Genomic DNA, 5046 nt, shown 5'->3' on the forward strand with positions numbered 1-5046 from the left:
TTCAGTACATCGGTGTATAAAAACGTTCCAACTACCAAGGTATCTGCCCCCAAAATCTTCAAAATTATTTTAAGATAATCCCTCTATAATTTTCTACCTGAAGCCCCTGTGGTATCTTTAAATCTAAAGTTAATTTTATGGATTTTTATGAGTTTCAGTTCTCTTGTTCCAGTTTATTCAAAATGTTAGAAGTAAGTGTTGTGAATGGTCTTGGTTTTTAAAAATGAGTTTAATTAAATATATTTAACTATTTTAAATATTCTAAGACTGGGGCAGGTACCTACAGTCGTGTAAGTTCGCTTCAAGAAAACTATCCTCAGATTTCCGTTGTGGAAATTTAGGGAAACAGGCACTAGACTAGTCTCTGTTTTTCGCGCTAGAATGAAATTTCCTTGGGGGGGGGGGGGGGAATAATGCAAAATAATAGCAGGTGCGTCCTTGGGGAGAAGTGTCATTTGGTTGTGTTTTGAATTCCGCTTCGTGATCATTGGTAAGTGGTGGCCCATATCGTTTTTCTCTTCTTCTTTTCTAATTCCTGCCTTCCTGTGGGCTCGTCCTGGTCAGGCTTTTGATTACTCTGTCTACATGCGGCTGTAAGACATTGAGCAGTCATGATCACCGCGATATAGGTGCGGTAAAGGGATTCCTGAAGCTCAGGAAAAGACTATCCAGCCACAAAAAAATTGAAAACAATGAAAGCGCCAGGGAAATTATTGATTCCTTTCTTTCCTAAGGTTTTGGTCGCTTCCTAAGCTCCCACCTTTTCCTGCATAGGCCATTGTGCGTTGCTTCGTTTCCACTTATATTAGAGATTTTTAAGGGAATCCAAACCTGATCTCACGTAAGAGTGAGCTTGGTTCGAGTTTATTAATATTTTAAGGATGGCATTTATTTATTTTTATTTAATAATAAAGATAGCAATAACAGTAAAAAGAAAGTGGTCCAGTTCTCCGGGGCACCCGAGATTCCCTGAGGCGGATCTCGCTGGTAAAAATTCAGGAATTCACATTCCCTATGAAGTCCCACAACTAAAATTAAAACCCTGCTTGGGTTTCTGAAGCTTGTTTTGCTTTAGTCAATATCTGCGTTTCTTTCATTTGTTTCCCGTCCCCTTCTGGCTTGAGTGACTTTTTTTTTTCATTGCCGAAGACAATCTGATTTACAGTTTGACTGAGAGGTGCATTTCTGTTTAGAAGGTGAACCGTCCAAGCCAGTTAGCCAAATTATTCCCCGACGGCTCCAATATTGCGCCAGAGTCCCAGAGTAAGTTATTTTTATGTCTGACTGTATTTCAAATATGCAGGGTGATAAATAAAAACCGCTTCAAGCTACAAACTATCTCCGTGTGATGAGGAACAATTGACAAAAATTAACCCAGTCAGAGCTTTGGGGTTCTCCCGAGCCGCTGGAGCATAAATCACTGTCGCGGTGGCGTCGCGAAGCAGCGCGGCGGCAGGAGCGCGCCCGCGGCGCCCGCGGCTCTGAGCAGCCTCTGGGCTCGCCCCGCGGCAGGCAGCGGGGCTCCGCCGCGGGCGCAGAATGTGGACCGACTCCCTGGGAGTCACCTGGGAAGGGGCTTGTTAAGCTAGGAAGGCAGGACGACTCGCCTAGGCGACCTCCTAATTACGGTCGAGAATTCTTGTGTGTGATGTGTGTGTGTGTAAAATCAAAGAGGACTCCGGAGGCAAACTTGGGGGAGAGGGGAGAAGCGGAGAGAAGCGGGGAGAGAGGGGGTAACAACCTTGCAGTCTTTCTGGACGCCGGAGGAGCACCTCTGATTGCTCATGCCACTTGAAAGGGAGAGGCATGGGTCATTAACAACTAAGTCTTTTTTTTAAACAAGAAACCGGGGAAGGCGCCCCGGCAAGTTCGGCGGGCGCGCCCCTCGAGGCTCTCTACGGCGGCGGCGGGGCTGCTGGAAGTCCCAAGCCGCGTGCAGAGGCACTGCCCGGCGCGCCCTGGCCCCAGCGTCCCTCCGCGAGGACCGGGAGCGAAGCGGCCGCGCCGAGGCGCCCCGGAAGCAGTGTCAGGGCGAGCGGCCGTTCGTACCGGTCGCCGCGGGCCTCGCCACCTGTTATTAAACAGAGGCCGAAAGAAGTTGCACAGGGGGTGGCACGCGGCTGCCGGCGGACTCGCGGGTTTCTGTTGACCAGTGCCAAGTACAGTCCTCTCTCCGTGCTTTGTGCACAGCAAGTGCGAAGAATACATACATCATCTCCCGCGGCGTCTGCCTTGGAGAGGCCTCTCGGCGGCCCGCCGTTCAGAGCCCGCAGAGTTACTGATTCGTGTGGGCGCCTGCGCAACACCCGTCCCACCCGGCGGCCGGGTTCCTGCTAGTGGAAATAATCATTATCACTAAAGCCCATTAAAGCTCAGAAACCTCTCTCACCCATAAGACCGCACTACAGGGCAAATTCAAGCTCCGGTATCTCGGGCCTCGTCCCCGCCCTGCGGGTGCAGCTTAGGGGGCGACCAAGGTCCCAGATACGGCGCGGTGCGCGTTGGTGGGGGAGTAAGGATTCACCCAGGCTGTACATCTGTTACCTCTGGGAAACCAGGGTGGAGTGGCTAAAAAGGAGGATATTCTTTCTCTTATGTATTTGTATTAGGAATGAAAAATGAAAATAAAACGATCAAGAGTAAAGTGGCTCAAATTTAAGGTTCTGCCACGAGGACTCTAGGACCCGGGAAGGAGCAGCAGAGCTTTCTGGTCTCAGCGCCCACGACGGGTGCGTCCGCTGCGCCGGCTGCTGAGGTTGGATAGCCGCGCCCTGGGTGCTTGATGCTTAGACCCTTGGTGGCTCCAAGGCTTAGCGGCGCGCGCGACCTCTCCCGGCCTTGGCTCGCGGGTCCCAGCCTCGCGCAGGCCTCGGCAGCCGGCCCGCCCAGCGCTTCCCCCGGCGGAAGTAAACCGGGACCCACCCCGGGCCTCCGGCCTCGGCCCGCGGCCCAGCCCGCGGCCGGCGCGGCTCCACAGGGCTCCGGCGGAGGGTGGGGGCCGACGGGACGCGGCTCTCGGCGCGATTCCGCGCGTATCTGTTGTGTGACCCTGACCGCGCCTGGCCTTAGCGTCCCCGAGACCGGCTTCCTCGGCGTTCCAGCGGGGATTCTAATCCTTGCCTGGCTTGTCCGCCGGTGGTGGCAGAATAATATCCTGGGGGAGAGAGGTTGGCAGAGAGGCTGACAACTATTCCGCTGTGTTGTAGTTTGCAGATTTGGGGGTTGGGGTGGGCCACGGCCTGCGCCCCATCCTACCCCACCTCACGCCAGGCCACTAGCTAGAGGACGTTCTGGGGTCTCAGCACCGGGGACCCGACGACTCGTGGGGACAGAAACGGCCAGGGACCGTTAGGTTTCTCCGAGCCCCCGAAGCTGCGGGTGGAAGGGCGCGGCCGGGGCGGCGGGTGGGGCACAGGCGCCCTCTGGGGACCATCAGCAGCACTGATCCGAGCCCGCGCCGGGGCGGAGCAGCCTCTCCCGACACCGCCCGGCGCTCTGAACTCTTCTCCGCGCGAACCCCGCCATTTAGCCGCGGGCAACAGCCGTGAGGTCTCCAGAACCCCGGCCGGAGCGGCGAGCGGCCCCAGGGGCGAGAGCGGCCGGAGCTATGCCCCCGGAACCCAAGCTGAAAGTAAAGTATCTCAGGGCGCTGTAGGCGGCTTTCATTCGCAGACCGGACAGCGGCGGCCCTGACTCCGGCACTGTGAACCAGCCTCTCAGAAGGCACCCGCCACTGCGTATCAAGCCTCTACGGAGAGACACTCGAAAGCATCAAGTCCCACAACCCCTTACAAAAATATAAAACCATCCGACAAAGGACGCTTTCACCAGGATGGAAACAAGTGAAAACCAGGTAATCAGCAGGAGTACAGTGAAAGGACTATCAACGTAGTACCTTTTCTTTCCATCTGAGTGCGGGTTAACCCATGAGTTTTAATTGAACTAACCAACCAGCCAACTAAAACAGAATTAAGTCTCCCCAAGCCCTGAGTCAACTAGCGGGTATTTCCCACCCAAGTTCCAAGGACATGTTACCATCACCATCGCCCCAGAGAGTGAGGGAATTCCAGGGCACTCTGTCTAATGACTGTCTTGACTTCTCTCATTAGTTATGTTTTCTGCTCTTTTCTTAGAAAGGCACACTTCACAAGTTTATAAGTAGTCAACTGTTTCAAACCACCCTCATCTTGAATCATGGCAGACGACGACAACAACAAAAAAGGGAGGAAAGTAACCTGGATGTGTGGTGGCGATATAAGGTGACTCTCAGTTGCATAGTTATTTTTAAGAAGACTTCATTTTAAAAAAATGAAAGAAAGAAACATTTTGGGGCAGATACAGTTACATTAGTACATGTTGTGGAAATAAGCTTGCAGTTTGGAGAAAAATTATTAGAAACAGCTGTGATGTTAATGTTTCAAAATTCAAAGTACTCAGCATGCTCAGTGTCTACTTTTCATCGTAATTTTTTTGTGTGCGTCCACATAATGCTCTCCTCTGTGTGTAATACAAGACATTTGTTTAATAAAGCAAACGATTGTCTGTGTCAGGGAGATTTGGTCCTCTCTCCCTCTTCCTATCCATGTACAGAGAAGATCAAAGACCTGAATTACCTCTGTCTTTCCAAAAGCAGCCAGATGGTTTCTTGATTTTTCTTCAGATATTTTAGCAATAGAATTCAAAGGATTAAAGAATCTGTGTAATGCTACAGATGAAAGCCCTTCCTAGGTAAATTATTTTTCTTATTAATGTCATGTATACCTTTCCTTATTCCACTAAGGTTTTAAAGTCTCATGAGAATACATGTAATAAATATGTAAATGGTAAGTAGAAGATCGGGACCAGGTAAAACAAATCACAATCCAGGGTCAAGATGAAAATAGAATAAGAACTCTGATAGGCATGACGGTACTAGATAGTTACTAAAGAAGAATTTTAAATTTGTCTCTGAGCTTCCTAATAGCCAGGGTGAAAAGTGAAGTATGGTCTTCGTTGAGCGCAAGGAGAAATCATGTTGGTTCCTCTTGGGAAGTAATACATTCCCAA

General features: G+C 51.0%; 1 long non-coding RNA gene across 1 annotated transcript; it reads left to right on the forward strand.

Moving 5' to 3' along the window:
• The first annotated feature begins 3425 nt into the window (after positions 1-3425).
• LOC131280498 (uncharacterized) lies at positions 3426-4551 on the forward strand. Its single transcript, XR_009188110.1, has 2 exons — positions 3426-3853; positions 4134-4551. It is a non-coding gene; the product is annotated as an uncharacterized lncRNA (long non-coding RNA).
• Positions 4552-5046: the final 495 nt, after the last annotated feature.

This window comes from Dasypus novemcinctus, chromosome 11, assembly GCF_030445035.2.
Source record: "Dasypus novemcinctus isolate mDasNov1 chromosome 11, mDasNov1.1.hap2, whole genome shotgun sequence".
Taxonomy (NCBI): Eukaryota; Metazoa; Chordata; class Mammalia; order Cingulata; family Dasypodidae; genus Dasypus; species Dasypus novemcinctus.